This window comes from Cynocephalus volans, chromosome 7 (assembly GCF_027409185.1).
Source record: "Cynocephalus volans isolate mCynVol1 chromosome 7, mCynVol1.pri, whole genome shotgun sequence".
NCBI classification, from domain to species: domain Eukaryota; kingdom Metazoa; phylum Chordata; class Mammalia; order Dermoptera; family Cynocephalidae; genus Cynocephalus; species Cynocephalus volans.
The window spans coordinates 40,327-61,432 of NC_084466.1; the positions used below are offsets into that span (position 1 = coordinate 40,327).

Consider the following 21,106-nt stretch of genomic DNA (forward strand, 5'->3'; position numbering starts at 1 on the left):
TTGAAATCTGTTGTACTGCTGCCTAAGTTGCTTTTTAAAATCCACCAATTTTTAGCAAAGGAAATTAATGGTATGGCAACTTTGCATAGATGAGAGTTTGTGGTTTCTTCATTTCTTGGGAGTGGGCAGTGCATCTTCCTCTGCTTCTGCCTCTGAAACTGGAGAGAGAGGCACTTGGGAAACATACGGTGGCTACTGATCATCAGCCCCAATTTTTGTTTTTTCTGTTGTTCTTTAACTCTTTAAAAATGTAAGTCCTTATTGATCAATAAATTATTGCCAACAATGATACATGATACCACTTGGGACATGGGGGAACCAACATACAGGATTATGATGTGATGGAATTTATGAAATTCTGCTATGCATTACCTTATGTCTTGCCCTGGTATGAAAGTCAGCGTTAGTGTTGGTCTGAAATAATTAAGGTAGTTGTGGAAGAGCCATTTGTTGGACCTGGGTTTAAAATTAGCTCTCCCTCAACACTCTTTTTGAAAATTAAAACAAAACAAAAATACCTCTACTGACACATGCTTTTTCAATTTTTCAGATATTAGTTGCAGGGCATTGGCAGCTTGAGACAAAGTTCTAGAGATTATACAAGCAAGGTTCTGCCATTAGCTGAGTGATTTAGGGGAATCATATAACTTCTGTGGGCTTCTCCTATAAAGTGGGAGGACTGGGTGAATGATGGATAACTTCCAGCTGCTTAAGTTCTTTGATTTGAAAAATAATTCTCTTTTCAAGCCCTGGAAAGGCAACTAGTGGCAGGAAAAAGAAGGGAGGGCTGGCCAAGCTCCGTTGGTTAGAGCATGGTGCTGATAAGACCGAGGTCAGAGATTCGGATCCCTAGGATTCCTGTACCAGCCAACTGCCAAAAAGAAAAAAAAAAAAAAAAAAAATTACTGTAAGCAGGGGAGGTGGGGAAAGGTAGAACTCCACTATAAGAAAATACCCACTTGTGCCTTTACGTATTAGTTAAATCAGTGCTTCTCAAGCTTTAAGGTGTGAGTGAATCACCTGGGGATATTGTTTGGGGAGGCCAAGATTTTACCAAGCTTTTGTGTGATGCCGATACTGCTCGTCCAGGGATTATACCTTGAATAGCAAGGCACTAAACTGTCTGGGAAAAGAGGGCTTTCAGGAACTAGCAAAGTGGTAGGTGAGTAAGGAGAAATGGATAGTGCAGGAGAGAAACAAGAAGGATTTAAATGTTGCCTGTATTATTTTGTCAATAGAAATAGATCTTCAATTTTGTGTTAGAAGTCCATGAGAAATTAGTGTTTGGTGTAGACATTTCTATTTATAGACAATGTTGGAAAGTTAGCTTTTCACATTGGAGAATTTATTTCCTATATTTTAACAAGCTGAAAAAATTTGTTCACTAGCAAAGGTTTTCAAGGCCGTTTTCACATGGTAGCTGTTTTCACTTGATATAGTCATGTGTGTTTATAATTCAAACTCCAGCTATGTCTCTTGTGGCCACTTATCTAAGGTGTACAAAAATCTCTTCAAGACCCTGATTTCAGTTCTTTTGGATGTACATCCAGAAGTGGAATTCCTGGATCATATGATGTTTCTATTTTTAATTTTTTGAGGAACCTCCATACTGTTTTCCATAGTGCTTGCACCATTTTACATTCCCATCAACAATGCACAAGGGTTTCAGTTTTTCTGCATCCTTGTCAACACTTGTTATTTTCTGTTTTGTTGATAGTAGCCGTTCTAATGAATGTGAGGCATTACCTCATTGTAGCTTTGATTTCCATTTCCCTGATGATTAGTGGAACTGAGCATCTTTTTGTGTATTTGCTAGCCATTTGTATATTTTCTTTGGAGAAATGTCTGTTCATTTCCCTTGCCCATTTTTAAATTAGGTTGTTTGCTTTTTTATTTTTGAATTGTAGGAATTTTTTATATATTCTGGATATTAACTCCTTGTCAGATATATGATTTGAAAATATTTTCTCCAATTCTGGAGGTTGCTTCTACTGCATTCTTATTTAATTCTCACAACACCACTCTTATCTTTATTTTGTAGATGAGGAAGCTGAAGTGTAGAGAGGTTCAGTAACTTTTAGTAACCTGCTCCTAGTTGCATGGTTAGTATGTGGTGAAACAGGAATTCAAACTCACACAGGCTGCCTCCAGTCTACACTTTTTACCACCACATTATTCTCAGCCAATTTCTTGGCCAACTGAATGAACACAAATGGTCTTGGTTTCTATGATCAGCTTATGTGGGAGGCCTATTTTAAGAAGCACATTGATCTACATTTAAAAAAGTACAGTTGATCCTCATTATTTGAGATTCTGTATTTGCGAATTTGCCTACTTGCTAAAATTTATTTGTGACCCCCAAATCAGGGCTTGTGATGCTTTTGCAGTCACTCATGGTCATGTGCAAAGCAGCAAAAAATTTGAGTCTCCTGATGCACATGTTCTCAGCTGTCATAAAACAGTGACTCTCTGCTTTCTTGTTTCAGCTCTCATACTGTAAACAAGTGTCCTTTCATGGTCTACAGTACTTTATGCCACATTTTTGTGCTGATGGGGTAATTTCAGTGTTTAAAATGGCCCTAAAATGTACTGCTGAAGGGCTGTCTCATGTTTCTAAGTACAAGAAGGCTGTAATAGACTGGAGAAAATACAGATGGTCCCTGACTTACGACGGTCCAAAGATTTTTCAACTTTACGAAAGTGATGCGTATTCAGTAGAAACCATACTTTGAATTTTGAATTTTGATCTTTTCCCAGGTGTATTAAATGCATTTTCGACTTATGGTATTTTTAACTTATGATGGGTTTATTGAGAAGTAATCCTATTGTAAGTCGAGGAGCAGACGTGTGTGCAATTAGATAAGCTCTCTTCAGACAGAATTATAGCACTGTTGGCCCTGAGTTCAGTGGTCATGAATCAACAATAAATAAGGTATCCTTAAACTGAAACACACGTAAAACAACATCATGTGTTGAGTGGTTGACAAAACGTGACTAGAGGCTTGCAGGAACCTAAACCTGTGTTTTCCCTATGAGCAATGGCTTAGTATTTGCTAATTCAGTATTTGTGGTGACCTTATAGAAAACTTTTGCGAATAAGAATTGACTGCATACCCAAACTACTATTTAAATCAGCGTAGCATGAAGGAAAGCCTCATTTATATTAGATAAATGAACTGTTTTAGAGTCCCGGGTATGCGATGCTGTGTTGTAATGTGCTTTCACATCCACCATATTAGTAACTCAGTGGTAGGTAGGGCTGGTAGATGCTCACTGTAGATGAGAAATCAAAGTACAGAGAGGTTCTGTGGGTTGCCTGAGGACACACAGGGAGTTAGTGGTATAAATGAACCTGTGCCCCAGTTTTCCTCGTTCTTTTTTGGTGTGATTTTCCCTCTTCCATCTTGCCTTTCTACAGTGTGAATGGCGAGAGGGATTGGATGCTTTCTGAGTACTCGTAATGTGCCTATTCTGGGCTCAGTCGTTTGACCCATTTGATCTCATTTGTTCTTCTAGGCTATTCGTTGTAACGGGAGATACTGAAGTCTCTCCGAAGACCAAACTATGAAAAGAAGTTAGGTATTTCGCTGAAGACTTATGTGCTAAATAGTGTTGGTAGATTTGAATCTTGCTTCCGAAGAATGTTTTCTTTTTTTTGTTACTTGTGTGCCATTTACTCCTAAATGTCTCAGAAGAGAGAATTAGCCCAACGAAGATGTCTAATTTCTCAGCCCAACAGGATTGCAAAATATCTGATTAATGTTTCTTACTGTTTGGATTTGTGGTTTCATATTTGTGTTCAAAATACAAAAAATTAAAAAAGTTTTGGCAAAAAAATTAAAGGTTTCTGTTTTGGCAGCTGTCTCATACAGGGATCCAAACCCTTGACCCTGGTGTTTATAACACTGTGTTCTAAGGAACTGAACTAACTGGCCAGAACCCCAAATTAAATTTAATACAGAAATGTTCTTCTCAAAGGTGTCCAAGTTTAATTTGCTATGCCTTAAGAGAGAATTAATTTGTGGTATGAAGTGGATTTTTATTATAAATAAATGTTTTCTTTTTAGAGTGAAAGAAAATGTCTTTGTTTAAAGCCCATGATTGGTGGTCTACTGTTCTGGGAGAAAAAGAAGAATTTGATCAAGGCTGTTTGTGTTTGGCTGATGTTGACAATAGTGGAAATGGCCAAGGTAAGCAACTTATGACCATGCACCTTGGAACTAAGCTTTAAAGAGATCAAATAAAACAACTTGCCTTTGTAAATATGAGGATATTTCAGAAAGTTCATGGAAAAGTAGAATTAAAAGGTAATATGAATCTTTCCATGAACTTTTTGAAGACCCCTCATATGTACTTTGTAGAACTTAATTGCACTGTCATAATTATGCCCTAATTTTGAAAGTAGTTTTTCTTATAAGTATTATTTAGGTAGCAAGCTGATAAATATAGTTTTTTTGTTGTTTATGTTGTTCTGGTTTGTGTTGGTTCTGTCATATTATTTGCTGGGATTCATAAAAAATTACATGGCATCACTTCATTTGTTTTCTTTTGTTGCAAAATTAGGTCTTATAGGGTAATTTGTCAAAATTTTGAATTCATTGATGAGAAAAAAATTTTTTTTGGATCTGAAAGTCATTCATGTCATAATGAAATTATGCTAGCTCTATTTGTTAGTAGAAAATAATTATTGAATCATTGCTTTCATTATTATAATACTGAAATCCACATATTATCTTATTCCTGTATTATTTACTCCTCTTTGCACCTTCATATTTTTTAAATAGTCTTTAAAACAGGTTAGTTTGATATCATTGCTATTTGAAATTTGTATTTGGCTTAAATAATTTATAGTCATGAACTTTTTTTTTGCAATCCAAATAGTCATTGTCCTCTTAAAAGAAAACTTATAACCATTCTTTTGTTCAGCATATATAAATATTCTCCCTTTTCATTTTTCTTTAACCGATTTCTCTTGCCTATAATAAAAACAGTAGAATCTATGGAAAACAGTGTAAGGGGAAAATTACATTATCAAAGAAGAAGAGTGGAAGGTACTAAACTGCACTGAACACCTTCTGAATTGTTTCTAAGGAAAATCTGGGTCCTTCACTCCCATGTATAGGAGACAGGAAGGCCTTTGATTCAGAGGGTGTCTTTGGTAGGTTCCTTAACCTGGATTAACCCTGGCTCAGCCCAAGTGTTTGTTAAAGCTTATGATTCCCCTATTATTTAGCAACATAAGAGAGTCATGCCACAAAAATACCTGCCAGAGAGAACAATTTCAAATCCATTTCTGCCCAAATTATCTAAAGCTCAGCTTGGTTGGAAACTGTACTTACTGATTGTCTGAATAACATACTGTTCAGTCATCCATTTCTATTGTAGTTCCTCACTGGGGTGCCACCAGAGGGTTGCCAATATGCAGAGATATTGCTTTCCCCACTTTGTGGCCAGCTGTGAGCAGCTTCCTCTGTTTTCCCAAGTATGCTCTACAAAAGTCATTACGTGTGTGTGTCCCACATAGATAAAAACACTGTTCATTACTTCCCAAAGCCTGGTCACCTGTGTTGTTATTTCCTGGGGCAGTTATTACTTATAAAAGATTTTCTATCCCAGACATACAAGATCCTATGAGACTGTATTGTGGGGTAGTATCTGTGAGCTTAGGTATCTGCGTTTTTATTTTTGTTTCTAAATGAACCATTTTTTCTTTCTTATTTTGTTTGGCAGCTGGCCAGTATGGGGAACTGAACCTTTGACCTTAGTGTTAATGTCTAGTATGCAGAACTGAGATAGAGATTTGGGAGTGAGCAGTTTGCTGGTTGAATTTTAAGCCCTGAGAATGGATGAAAATGAACAGGGAGAGAAGTTGGAATAAGAGGGGAGGAAGTGTAGGACTGTAAGTTGGAGACTGTGAGCATTAAAGGGGGAAGTTTGGGAAGAGAAGCCATTGAAAGATTCTAAGAAGGGCAGGCAGAGAGGCAGGAAAACAAGCTGGGCTGGTACTTGGGAGGCAAGATATAGTGATAGGAGGACTAAACGTCTCCACGCCATTTAGCAGCAAGCAGTTCATTCGTGTCCTTGATGCGAGTGGATGAGTGGGCACAGTGGTAACAAGAGGTAGATTTGCAGTGAGTGAAGGAGTGGGAGGTGAGGAGATTGAGTTTTTATGGTGCTTTAAAGAAACTTAGCTGTAAAGGGAAAAAGGGAAGATGATGATTTGGGGACAGTGTAGAGTCAAGGGAAGTGGAAAAATTCAATTTGTAGTAGGATAGAAGATATAATTGATAGAGCAGGGATCCAGAGAAGACAGTCACAGAGGGGATCCGGTGCACAGGTGGAAGGGTTAACCTTGAAGAGGCATGGGAACTTTTGTTCAGCTTGATGGAGGGCAAGAAGTTGAGAATAGATACAGATGTAGAGAGGTTTGCAGGTCAAGTTGGGAAGTTGAAACCGTATTGTCCATGGAACCTTACCAGAGGTGACCAGAGGGTTCCAGGAGGATAGTAGGGACCTTGAAATTGTTTCAGGGGAAGCTGACTTGACATACAGGAGAAGGGTTCCTTGCTAATCTTGAGAGTCCAGTTGAAATTGGACACCATGCGTTTGAAGTGGTACCTGCTTTCCTAATTCTCTCAACTTAAGATTCAGACTTGAGAGAGATGGTGAGAATGAGGGAGGGGAGAGAGAACCTGAATAATCCAGCTTAGCTTACATTTCAACCTGTGTGCTGCAGGGAGAGTTTATTACTAGAATTGGAGCAGAAAACACATGAGACTAACTGAAAAATAGCTTCTGCATTTATCGTTTAGCTACTCGATATTTATATTGCACATAGGGCAACTATCCCCTGTACAACTGCACATACATGTGTTCTTAACTTATCTGCAATGGGAGAAAACCATGTATACCTGCTTCTTGAGAAGCAGTTTCAGGCAGCCCCTGCCCTTCAAATTGAGGATCTCTAGGTGATGTCCCTTTCTCTTGTTATTCTGTCATGATCCTGTTCCAATATTCTGCTGCCTCACATACATAAGTGGTATGTACAGTGTCCATAACTGTATAACAGTTGAGGGAAAGAAGAGAGAAGGAAAATTTAAAATGTTAACATGAAGGAGCAGTAAAGATTGTGTGGTAACTTAAGGAAGACGTGTTGGGGGCTACATTCCGCAGTTTTGCAACTGGTCAACCAGGCAACTTTTTTTTTTTTTTTTTAAGCTTTGACCGGCCTTCTGTCTGGTTGGAGCTCTTGGTCTTGGGTACTAGGTGAAGGGACTAGGGAAATGGTTTAGGCCTTCATTTGTGAGGGGTCTGGAACACTGATGCTTGCTTGAGGGAGACTGCACTAGTTTCATTTACTGCTGGTCCAGGCAGCAGGGATCCCTGAGTTTCACTCACAGTTCTTCCAACCCCAGCATACCTTTCTGAGATGAAGTTCCTGGTTCCTGCAGCCCCTGCCAGGTGAAAGCAAACTGTTTCGTTGGTCCCTTTGTATTGGAAGGGAGAAAAGTGCATTACTCAGATCAAGAACTGTGTACTAGCAGATGAGTTAAATTAGGTGGCTCCAAGAAGACACTAGAGAAGTGGAAGAATTTGTAGTTGCTCTTTAAGGTTTACTGATCACCCCGAACTCTGTGAGACCTGTTACCCTCTAATGGCAAATTTGGTTATTAATCAGGGATGCAATAGGAATCACCACATCTGCATATTTAAGTGTTTTGTTGAATTTTGGAAACCACCCAAAATCTGGCCTTGGAGAATCATTGATTTTTATCTTCTTCTTGGTGGGGAGATAGAGTTCCATGAGCTTTCATGTAGCTCTTCCAATATAACACCCCTCACTGTACCTGTTAGAGAACCCAACAGATGTTCTATCATTTCCTAAGAAAACATGTTTCCTTTAAACTCTCAGAAGCTGGTGAAAAACCGTGGGTTGGCTTTGTTCTCCCACTGGGTGAACTATGTTAAACATGTATTTATCCCGGGCCTCCATAACTGGCAAGGACAGTGTCTTTCTGGGCTTTCAGAATTAGAAGTAACTGAGAGCCAACGTTCAGTATTGTCACAAAAAGCTTGGGTATTTCTCTTTCCTCAGTACACCTGGGAAAACGATTGCCAGTCCCATAGGGCAGGATCTGAGCAAAATTCATTGACCGTACACAGCTTTGTCATTGTTCATGGGGCTCTGACTCTAATTTGACTTCAGTGCGGGAATGGGTGAGAAGCCATGACTGTCTAATACGGTGGCTTAAGTTGTCCTCTTTTTCATTGACCTGGAATATTTTTAGTTATAGACTTCAAAAAGAGGCCCTAATGAGATAAACATATAGTAGAATGCACTACTCAGTAGTATTAATAGTTGAATACTATTTAGAAAAAGAAAAAAATGAACCACTTAAAAAAAAAAAAGACATTAATGGCTTTTTCTTTAATGCCTGCCTGTTTATTTAATCCCTGAGGAATCCCATATTAATTAACCGTAGTTTGAAGATCTGGTCACTGTAATGGCCATCCGGACTTCCTCTATCCCTGAAGAGAGGGCTATTTTGAAGTCAAATCTTGGTTGTTTAGTAAGTAAAAATGGAGCTTAGGGCTTGACAGAATACATAGGAAGCTCAGTGGGGAGTGTTGTAGAAATGTTTCGAGGTTCAAGAGTTCTGTAAGCCTTCTAGACTCTTCTAGTAACTCCATCATAACAGTATAATCTTTCTTTCTGATCATGGCTTTTACTTAAGAAACCTGGAGGTATTTGTCAACTTATTTGTTATGTAATTTAAAACCCAAAGAATCAGTCTCTGAATTGGATTCTCAGTGGTTAAGTCCCACTTACACAAGTGGTAAGAAATTCTTTCTGCAGAGTCCCAAAGACCCTGAGTTTTATTTTTTACCCTAAGATGAGAATTTTGAGGTTTAAACCTATTGTTCTCTGATTTTAAATTATCCAGTGCCCTTAGAAAAAGCCATCTTACATATGGTTTGGCATTCTTCCTTCCTGTTTATTTAGCCTGCGGCAGCAGCTGTCCAGTCCACTAGAGTTTCACCTGCAGTGGGCACAGGGTCCCAGATGACCAGAGGTGCTGACTTGATTAACTGTTCATTCGCTGTGTATAAAGCTGCTTAACTGTACCTAGAACATGAACGGAAGTCTTACTGCTTTGTGTCCCAACTCAGCTCAAGAGCCAATTCCAAATATCCCTGCAGGTTTTGGATCCAGCAGTTTATTCTCTGGTGCTCATTTCTTTCTTTCTTTTTTTTATTTTAAAGATGACCGGTAAGGGGATCTTAACCCTTGACTTGGTGTTGTCAGCACCACGCTCTCCCAAGTGAGCTAACCCGCCATCCCTATGTGGGATCCGAACCCGTGGCCTTGATGTTATCAGCACTGCACTCTGGTGCTCATTTCTACATTGATTATCTTTTTTTTTCTTTTGCCACGAGTGACAGGAAACTGTGATAAATTTAAGAAAAAAAGATGGAATGAAAGTGAGATATCTCCCCCAAATGCAGGCAGAGGTTGAACTGGCTGAGCCTTAGTGGGGCCTGGAGTGAGCACAGCTCCAGAGACCTTGTAGACCTTAAGGGAGCTGCAATCAGATCATCTAGCACCAGATTCCTAATGACCCATGTGTCTCCATTCCGGATTGAAGTTCCCAAGATAGTACCTCTCTCATAGGGTTATTATGAGGATTTATGAGTTAGTACATGTAAATTACCTAGACCATTGCCTGGCACATAGTAAGCTCTCAATAAAGATGTAGAACTTGTACATTTAAGTAGATGGAAATAAGTTTCCTAAGGCTACTATAACCACCACAAATCGGGTGGCTTAAAACAACAGAAATTGATTCTCTCGCAGTTCTGGAGGCTAGAAGTCTGAGATCACAGGGTTGGTAGGGCCGTGCTCCCTCTGAAGCCTCTAGGATCCTTCCTTGTTTCTTCCAGCTTCTGGTAGCCCCAGGCACTCTTAGGTTTGTAGATGCATCACTGCAGTCTCTGCATCCATTGTCACGTGGCTATCTTTTCCCTTTATGTCTCTGTGTCTTCACATGTCATTCTCCTCCCCATGTGTCTTTTATTAAAGGACACTAGTCAAGTCCTATCACATACACCTAATTGACTGTCACCTCATTTTAACTTGATTACACCTGCAAAGACCCTGTTTTATATAAAGTCACATTCATAGGTACCTGGGGTTAGTACTTCACCGTATCTTTTTGGGGGACATAATTTAGCCCACAACACCTATCCTACCTTTTCCCCCTCATGTACACAAGACAAGACATTGTTAATTAGGGCAGTTCATCTAGCGAGACCTCAGAATCCTTTTTATTTATTCTTTTGGCAGCTGGCCAGTACAAGGATCTGAACCCTCAGAATCCTTTTTAATACAGTGCTTTTGACAGCCACAATCAGTTGTAGAGTTGATACCCTATGATGAAATCAGTTTACAACCTTATACTAGTCCTTTGAAAAAGGGTTTGCTTTAACGTAAGTTACGATTTTGGTACCAAATCAAGGCTAACGAAAAAATGCAGTATGTTAATACATTGAATAACGGTGATGTAAAGCTATTTTTGAAAAACTGTATGCTATTAAAATAAGTTCCCTTTACTTATACCTTCTATGAGCAGAGTGGCCTTTGTATATGAAGCAGAACTGGATTCTTTTAAATTTTAGATTTCTCTTTTAGATATTAGAAAATTTATTTCCAAAGATATTTGCTAATGTTTGTTTCAACAAACATCTTTTTTTTAAAAATCTCTCTACAGATAAAATAATTGTGGGTAGCTTTATGGGATACCTAAGAATCTTTAACCCCCATCCTGTAAAAACAGGAGATGGATCTCAAGCTGAAGATTTGCTTCTAGAAGTGCATCTACGAGATCCAATACTTCAAGTGGAAGTAGGAAAATTTCTTTCGTAAGTAAAGTCCACTAATTCTGGTATTTCATTTTACATAGAGGATGTCAATCCCTTACTGTGTCTCTTTTGTAGATTCTTCAAAGAAGACTGTCCATGAATTCCACACATTTTCTGCATAATATCGCCTAGACATTCCTCAAATACTGAATGTTTTTTATGTGGAAACCTGTACATTTAAAGATAGAATAATTTAGGTTCTTTTTATAGTATTAGACCTAAGATGCTAGACATATCAGAAGCTTAAAGGAAAAGAAATAAGGTTTTGAAAACAACGAAATGAAGAAATAGAAGTATTTACTTACTTAAAGAACAAATCATCCAAGTTATGTAAGTGTTTAAATCATTAGACAAAGTAGCAGATAGCCATTACTTTTTGGCTCATAACCTTGAAAATCTAAAACAAATCACTTATTTGGAGTAGAGAGGTCCCATAGTTTCTTGAAAAAAGTCAGCTCAACCTACAAAGTAAGTCTTCGCCATACAAGAGTTTAGTTTCAACATAGTTTACTTTTAAGCCTAATTTATTTTAGAAAACTTTGTTTTAGAAAACTGTTCAGTGTGAACTTTGTGTAATATGTCTGCTTTTTCTTTATTGATGATATTGCTAATTTTATCTTATTTTCATACCGGAATTTTCTTAAAATTAAGCCTGTATTTCTAAATCATTTAGAAGTATTGTGAAAAGTTATCATGTAGGCAGAACCTCTTTTTGACCCCTCTTTTGCCATCTTAATTCTGGACAGTGCACTGAGCTCTGGATTTCGGCTCACTCCATTTGCCCATCATTATTTATTGGCCCCACATGCCATGCCATTTTTTCGGGGCCCTGACTCCTGCTGGAAAACCAGTCACTCACTCATGAGTGTGAACCTTCTTCCAGTGATAGGTTTCATTCTGTTGGGAAGCTGCAGCATGGATATATGACAGGCTGTATCAGATTTTGTGATTGATGTGGTTGGAAATATCTACACCATCTAAAAGCAGATGATGATTTGATGTCCATCTGTACCTAGCACGTATTAGACGTATAGATTTATAAAGTAAGGAGATTCTTGCTTCTAAAAATCATTTTTATGTTTACATTAAAAAAAAAATGAAATGTGCGGCTGCTGGTTAGCTCAATTGGTTAGAGTGTGGTGTTGTTAAGACCAAGGTCCAGGGTTTGATCCCTGTACTGGCCAGCTGCCAAAAAAAGTAAAATGCCATCAACAGTCATTCTTGACAGTAGTCCTTAAGTGTAGCTCTCATCTATATGATTATTTCTTGGAAGACGAGGAGATTAACATTAATGAGTGGATACTGTATTACGCCTATATAAATATTGTCTCAACATTCGTATCTGTAAGGCAGAAATGATCTGCAGTTAGAGAGAAGGAAAACTAAAGCTCAGAGAGTGAGGTCACACAGACCAGATTCAGACCCAGGTCTCTCTGACTCCATACTTCACTATCTTTCCATGACATCATGCCCTTTTCCTGAAAAATTGTTTTGAGTGTCTAGGGTACATATGAAAAAAATTTGAAGGTAATATCAGTTATGTGATTGTTGTGTATATTTGCATTTTCTGGTAGCAGAATGAGTGATGAGTATTTATATATCGCTTGTACCAATGTTTTGCAGATATTATCTAATACAGTTCTTATTTTGTAATGAGTTACTAACACACTGAATGATGAAATGATTACACATTTAATAAGATGCAGAATCAGAACCCCAGTCCAGGTCTCAGACTTCAGTTACAGTCCTTGTCGTTTAGAACAGAGTTTGTGTCACAGGTTGTACACTGGATTCCTGCTTGCACATGTGGGCCTGCAGTGTTTTAAATTTAGAAAAGCTGCCAACGTTTAAGAAACAGGAGGTTTCACATAAAATCCCTGCTTTCTGGTTTTTCTTGAAAAGTGTGGATATCTGGCCACAGGCCCAGAACCAAGTAGTAGCCACCTCCCTTATCCAGCCCCAATCTCCAGTTAATCACAGCCATATACACCCTTTGCTCATTAACATCTACTGGCTTGGCTCTTAAAGACTGAATTTAGGATTTTTAGAATGTGCTATGTTGTTGTGTCTGGAAACCACTTGTTATGGACTGGGAAGTATAGTGATGACACTGGTAGTTTATTTCCATTTGAGGTTTAGTCCAAACTGAAGTATTTTCAATACCTTTAATAAAATTTTAGAGCTGGAAGTTATATATGCCATTTACTACTAATGATTAGCATTTATGGTGCTTTATATCCTACAAGGGGCTTTCACGTGATTTTATTTCATTTAATTGAAACCTCTTATATTCCAGAAGGGGAAACGGGCTCAGGGAGATTAAGCAACATGCCCAAAGTCACAGGTGAATTAGTCGAATAACCAGAACCAGAACTTGGATCTCTTTATTGCAGGAGAGCACTCATGAAGGGGCCTGAGATCTGACTCTTTCTTGGAGGCTCAATCTGAAGGCAGCTGCTCGAGGCAGAATATTTGAATCTCTGGGATTGTCAAATTGGCTGTTTATTGTTATGTTTATTTTTCAGTTTAGAATGTTATCTAATGATTTTTTTTGTTTACTCACAATGGCTGCAATTATGCAATCTTTTTGAAATTATTTTGTTACATCTGAAACTAATATTTAAAAAATTTTAAAACTTTTCCCATTTTTCAGAGGTACTGAAATGCTTTATTTGGCTGTGTTGCATTCTAGAAAACTTTGTGTCTACTCTGTCTCAGGTAAGAAACGTTTTTTTTCTAATGTAGAATTTATATTACAAACTGAGTTTCTTAATATTATAAAAGAGTAGATCTTCCCTAGCACTGAAGTGGTAGTGAACACAAACGTTCATGAAGATTTCCTTGTCTTGGTTAGCATTTCCCATTGTTCGTTTATTCTTTCAGATACTTACGCAATTTACATTTTCCTGCTCTATTGTTTCTGTGTGTACTTATATTTCTAGCAGACGGTACCGTATAATCTTCCTCCCAGGAATTGTGTCCAGGATTGCCTATGACTAATAGAGGTCAATCCTGGGTACTTAGGACATTTGAGACTTAAATGTTCAACAGTAACAACAAAATTCACTAGATGCTGAGTCATAATGGTTTGCAATACATTTTCTTTGGTGAACCTAAAGTGTTTTCTCTTTACAGTTCCAATTTCTTGGCTTTTGGTTGTCTTCACTCAACCAGACTTCAAGGCACTTACTTTGAGGTTTAATCAGATTTCATTTAATGACGTGGTTCAAGTATAGTAGTTAATTACGGTTTGGTCTCAGCATTTTGGCCCTTATTAAGTTTAAAAGGTAACTTAAAATTTTTTATTTCTGTTGTTAGATAAATTTTAGTTCAAGTTGCGACTTATTTTTATGGATGTCAGTATTGGGGAAATTTTTAATGGTGTGATATAGCCAAGTGTCCGTGGGGTAATTCCTTATACAGAAGATGCTCTCTTTTGGAGTTTGCTCTTAATCTTAGCTTCTAGGGTTTGGATTTCTCAGACTCATTCTCTTGATTTGGGCTTTCTTTGTGTTTTGCTTTCAATGTGAGTAATGATTCATATTTACTGTCACTGAGCTGGGTATTCTTGGGCAATCTCTTTTTGGGGTAAAGATCTGTTAGATTTCTAAGGCAGGCTTGGTAACCTGGCATATGGTACATGGTAGACCTCCAGTAAGTACTTGTTGAATGAATGAGTGAACACATTTCTGGGCAGTGTTGAGGCTCTTTATCACTCATCACCATGTGCTGTTTTCTTCTCCTTCTCTGTTACAACTGTCGTTTTCTTTTCTACTTTTTATATCAGAGGCCCGATAGAGTGCATTCTAATTGGTTTCATGGTAAAAGATGTTGTTCCTTGTAGTGATAGGGCATATACTTGGTATTCCAGAATAATGGAGAAGGTATGATATAGGCTACTTTATTGCGTGGATCTAGTTGTTGCTCTGTTTTGATCGTAAGCCTGTTTGTTAACTGCCACTGATATTTTACTGAGTTACACAGGCCAGGGAGGAAGTCTGTAAATGCCCACAGTTACAGTCATCCTGAATACTTCCTGGGGAAATTAGTCCCTTCTGGTGGCTCCATGGGGGCTCTAAGCAGGGCAGAGGGGAGGGGCATTTTAGGAACTAGAAATTAGATTAGACTCTTGGCCTTCCCTGGTTTGAACTATGGCCCACAAGACAGACTTTGTAGAGTTCCCTTGGGGCTTAGGACATAGACTAGGGATAAGATGTGTGCTTATCAAAAAAGCCCACTGAAAGAAGCTGGCGTGTTTGGTGACAATTTGTTTATGGGACATTGGTATCTTCCTTCAAATAAGTGTTGAAATGAAGGGTATTTGCCATGGGAATGGTGGTTTTATTGCTCTTTTATTTTTTGCATTCATTTAAAAAGCTTTGCATTCTCTGGGGACGAGAGTTGTCCAAACCGCGTTCCCTTATGCCCCACCTCCTTTCCATTCTGTCTTTGACTTCTTCAGCCTCTTATCATATGTAGGCTGACAATGTGTATATTTTTTCTGGTTTGGCTTAAATTGAAAAGCGTAGGAGGTTAGTGCTTTTGTTCTCTCGAGTATGTTTCTTGAGGTTCTAGACTGAACTTTTACCTTGCTTTTACTGTAATAGGGGAAGCACATTTTCTAGTTTAAGTAAAACCACTGGTGTCAGCAGATGAAAGTGTTAGCCGAACTTGACATCCTTCCCCCCAACTACCCCCCTCCCAAATATTTTTTTTCTTATATTATTTGTTTTATAATCTGTGTGCTTCTAACAAGATTTGAGGCAAACTAGAGGAGACCATCTAAAGTCAGACTCCTGGACATACCAAACAACCCTTAATTGTCAGAGGCTAGTGTGCTGACTTATTTTTGGTGGGTGATATGTCGTCAAATGTATGCTTGATATAGAGAAGCAACAGGGTCTTACTGACCTGTAGTTAGGTCACTTTATACTCTGTTGAAGGAAAGCATCACATGGCATCTCAGATTCCTTTTTGATGGGCTTCAGTGTTTACAGATGTGTGAGCTTAAGCCATATTGATTATGTTCTCTTAAATGTTCTCTTCTAAAAATTATGTACTTCTCAACAAATATTATTAAGTATCTTGCATACTTATAGAATTTTAATGGTGGCCATGAGAAGGGCAAAAAAGATGTGTTTTTACTTTTGACAGGCTTATGTAATCTAATTTGGTTATTTAACACAATGAACCTTTATTTACTCTGTAATGGCTTTGAGTTCATTTAACATCCTTAGATTGCTCAGCTGTTATCTAAAATTGCACTGGAAACTGTTGATTTTCCAGAAAATTTTTTTGTTTAAATTAGATCTGGAAGTGAGGTCCAGAAACAGCTGGATTGGTTACAGCTGGGCGTTTGCCTTATTTGAACATGGTCTGACCAGTTGGCCACCTGTGATTGGCTGAGGTTCTAAGGTTTGGCTTCTGTGATTGGCTGAGATTACTCCACTTAGGCTTTTGTTTAAATTAGATCTTGTTTAAATAAGGCCAATAGCATAAAATGTTCTAATATCCGTTTACTTTCTAGCTGATGAAACTTTATATTAACTTTAACTTTATGTAGACTATAATCCTGTACACTTACTATATTCAGTCTGTGTATCCAAGGGCAAAACCTATGTGAGTAGTTTTCATACTACATCATTGATGCTTTTCTAGAAAAAAAAATGGTCAGAAGTTTTAGATTCTCACATACTACCTTTATTCCAAGGTATCTAAGGAATCTAAAGAAGATAAATGGTTGTTTTCAGTAGTTGCATTATCAAGTTTTAAAGTGCTATTACCTGAAAATTTAAAATTTACCGGTGTGTTTGGATTTTTACAGAAACACAAATCCTAGTGTTATTTTTATGCTAAGTTTGTTTAAATATGACTGCTGACTCCTGTGTTCACAGATGTGAGTCCCTAATATTCCTGCCTGCCTTTTAGCTAGCAGGTGTGTGTAAGTGCTTTCCTTATTTGGAGGGGTTGATTTAGTTGTGGGTGCAGAATAAAAATTGTAATTTCTGTAGGGATAAACCAGGGGCCTCTTGGAGCTTCTTTTTCTGTTTTTTTTTTTTTTGAGGCTAGAACTCTCCTTAAGTTAATGTGGTGAGTTATTTAACGAGGGTTTTTCTCTTTCTTTCTTTTGTTTTTTGGCCCATATGGCTGATTTGGTTGTGATTACACCACAGTTTCCTCACACCTCACCGATTTTACTACTATTTAGATTCCAAAAAACCTTCATCTCCTAAAAGGGTCAGCTAGCAAATTTGAGTCTTTCTCTTTGCTTTTTTTTTTTTTTTTTTTAATCCCATTGGCATTATTAAAACAACACAAAACAAAACAAAACCCAAAAAACTTTAGACAAATTAAATTTAACAGAGTTTAATTGAGCAAAGAATTGGGTGGCCCCCAGAACTAGAACAGGTTCAAAGTGACTATTGGGCGACAGGGCTACACCATGTTCCGATGACATTTATGGATAGAAAGAGGAAAGTGACCTACAGCAAGTGGAAGTGAGGTCCAGAAACAGCTGGATTGGTTACAGCTGGGCGTTTGCCTTATCTGAACTTGGTTTGAACAGCTGTCTGCCAGTGATTGGCTGAGACTCAGCTACTTGTTAGAAGGTAGATTAGAGTCTATTTACATATCAAGTTAGGTTATGTCTGAAAAAAACCTTTAGGACAAACTTAATTTACAGTAGGGGACATCTCTTGTTACCATTTCCTGGGAAATGGAACTGAGTAGAAGTGATTCTCCTCCAAGAAATTCTCCCTTGTTAGTTTTTCCTCTTTGAGCTGTTAAAAGAAAAACTTTAGGTACATTAAATTTAACAGAGTTTAATTGAGCAAGGAACGATTTAGATATTGGGAGGTTCTCAGAAACAGAAGAAATTTCAAAGAGCTCTTGTCCTCAATGTGAGCTGGCAGCTGTATGGACAGAAAGCGGAAGTGAGGTCCAGAAACAGCTGGATTGGTTACAGCTGGGCGTTTGCCTTATTTGAACATGGTCTGACCAGTTGGCCACCTGTGATTGGCTGAAGTTCTAAGGTTTGGCTTCTGTGATTGGCTGAGATTACTCCTGTTAGGCTTTGCTTGTTTATGTACTAAGTTAGGTTGCTGTTTTTTTGTTTGTTTGTTTGTTTTATGTAGGAACTCAGGGTACAGGAGCATCTTCAGAACAAACATAGTTTAACTTCACACAACCCTTCACCTTGTAGAGGGAGAGGGAAGGCCAGGCTGAGAAAGGTACAAGTGGTGTAGGGAGGAAACAGATCTTTTCCTCTACCTATCTTAAGTTCTCCAGCCAGAGCCTGTAAACTAAACTGGCTAAAGACAAAGCAACAAGAGAAAAACAGATAGGTTAAAATACAGATAAAGAATTTTTTTTTAATTTGGAAAGAACTAGAAAGTGATTGTAGCACTTATATTGTGTTAAATGCAGAGAGAGTATTTTTCTTTGTTTTGAAGGGGATTCTTCTTGGCAGACTTCAGATAAAACACATTGTCCTGTTTACTTGGTGAGGGAAGCTTAGAAGATCTCTCCATTAAATTAGAATATAAAATATTAGGGGCTTGAGTATTTTGAAAGTTGAGGCAGGAAAATGAATTGTTTGTAAGTGTTGGGAATTTTTTCCTTAGATACTTTGGGTCATTTCTTTGCTCTATTAGTATTTATAAATGCAAGGAACTTAACCTCATTTATTTCATAATTGAAATTGGAAGGTTTTGTTGTTATTTAAACAATTACACTTTACTCAGATGTAGTCTGTCTAATGGAAATAGGTTATAAAGTGTCCCCCAGGGTAGAATTTCTTCTAATGGTATAATCTAGCTGAGACTTAAATTGTTTTAACTGTGCTGGCTTTCTGTGTCATCAGTATGCTAATTGTTCATAATACATAATATTTTTAGTGCTTTGTCATTTTAAATTTTACTGAAATTTAATTACTTAGAATTGGTGTAGAGGATGAGAAGAAATTAATATTTTTTAATGTAAACAAATACAAAGTAATCCTTTTATTTTTTCCCCTTAGGAACTTTGGGTAATGTGGAACATGGGAACCAATATCAGATCAAATTGATGTATGAACATAATCTTCAGAGAACAGCCTGCAATATGACTTATGGATCATTTGGTGGTGTAAAAGGTAATTTACTTTTAGTCATGGGCGTACTATTTCAAGTGACAGATTTAGAATATTTGGTTATATAAAAATGGAGGATTATGTGGTTTGAATCTCAGAATTAAAATAGATAGTTTATTGAAAGATTTGTATCCAAGTACTCAAGCAAAATAATAAAAAAAGAAAACTTTAAACATTGGATGTGTCTGGTTTTCACATAACCAGCACTTTTATATTATATGCAGAAATATTTCTAAAACTGCCTTTTTTCCCACAGATTTTGTCTTTTATAAATAAATTGACTGAAATTGAACTTTTTTTGTGGTGGAACTGTGGGCCTGGCTCTGTCACTGGAATGATGGCTGCCTTTCTCATTGACAGGGGTCCCTGCTACACCTGCTGCAGTCAGGGTGAAGCTGCAAATGCCTTTCTTCACCCTCCCTACCTCCACGGCTGCTGCACAGAGTCGTGCGAGTTGTTTCTGCACAAGGGCAGCTGGAAGTGGGGACAAGTGGGGGTTTGAAATCTAGACATGATCCTGCTAGTCAAACGGTGCTCTCTGGCTTGGAATAAATCTTCCTAGAGGAAAGAGTGCCTCTTGTGCTGGCTCAGGGAGACTGGGCTCCTCCTACCTTGAGGGGCTTCTTTTTCTAATTAGCCAAAGGGCTACCTGCAGTGTGCTCACCCAGTCCCAGAGCTTCTGGAATCACCAGGGCTTGGTGCTTGCTTGTGTGCACTGTTGCTGTTGGTGTGAAAGGATTCTTATTTATGAGCCAGCTTATCTCACTGCACCATGACAGGGTAGTAGAGGTGCTGGTTTGAGGACAGGAAGGCAGGTACTGGCACTTACCTGTGTGATTTTGTGACTGGTGTGTGTGTGTGTGTGTGTGTGTGTGTGTGTGTGTGTGTGTGTGTGTGTGTGTGTGTGTATCCATGCACAGGAAGGCAGGTACTGGCACTTACCTGTGTGATTTTGTGACTGGTGTGTGTGTGTGTGTGTATGTGTATCCATGCACAGGAAGGCAGGTACTGGCACTTACCTGTGTGATTTTGTGACTGGTGTGTGTGTGTGTGTGTGTGTGTGTGTGTGTGTGTGTGTGTGTGTGTGTGTGTGTATGTGTATCCATGCACAGGAAGGCAGGTACTGGCACTTACCTGTGTGATTTTGTGACTGGTGTGTGTGTGTGTGTGTATCCATGCACACCAGCAGAGCATATGTTAGGGATTTTATAATATTTTAGCTCTTTTTGGGATGATGTTTTTATAAGTTTATTGCTTTCTATTGCATTAAAGAGGCTACCTATATTTTTCTTTCACGACATGGGAAAATGGCTTTATTTTGAAAATATCCTTCATTTGTGTGAACTCAGTTTTTTTATACATAGTTAAAGACAAGGCATAGATGAATTTGGGCATATCAGTTAGCCATCAGGGATATTTCTGGTGGTGATATGCAAATAAACGTTTTGTGCAACTAGAGTGATGTGAAACAAAACACTTGGCTAGATTGCAAACTTGCTTAACTTGAGTAACAGGAATGTTTGCATTGAGGGATATGGTAGACATCTAAAGTTAGGAGAGAGGAGAGAAAGATCTGAGATTTAGATGAGAGGCTGTATTAGTCAGTTTTCTATCGCTCATAACAGAATACCTGAAACTAGGTAATGTATAAAGAAGTGAAATTTATTTCTTAACAGTTTTGGAGGCTGGGAAGTCCATGGCTCACGGGGTGCATCTGGTGAGGGCAGTCTTCTTGGTGGTGGCGTTATGTGCAGTCCCTTGGTGATGCAGGGTATCACATGGCGAGAATTGCAGGAAAGGGAGAGCTAACCTTCTCACTTGCTCTCCTTATAAAGCCATCAGAACCATGCCTATGCCTATGACAACCCATTAAACTGTGAGCCCATTACTCCATGAATGGACCAATCCATTCATGAGGGCACAGTCCTTGAGATCCAATCACCTCTTCAAGGCCCCACCTTCCACTACCATATTGGGAGTTAAGTTCCACCATGAGCTTGGGGACACACTCAAACCATAGCATCAGGCTAATTTTTATCAATGAAGTGTCCCCTTCCA

The 21,106-nt window shown here is 38.3% G+C and overlaps 1 long non-coding RNA gene across 1 annotated transcript; it reads left to right on the plus strand.

The window, feature by feature from the left end:
- Nucleotides 1–4,078: 4,078 nt before the first annotated feature.
- LOC134382642 (uncharacterized) lies at nucleotides 4,079–19,046 on the plus strand. Its single transcript, XR_010024086.1, has 4 exons — nucleotides 4,079–4,190; nucleotides 10,770–10,920; nucleotides 13,574–13,638; nucleotides 18,938–19,046. It is a non-coding gene; the product is annotated as an uncharacterized LOC134382642 (long non-coding RNA).
- Nucleotides 19,047–21,106: the final 2,060 nt, after the last annotated feature.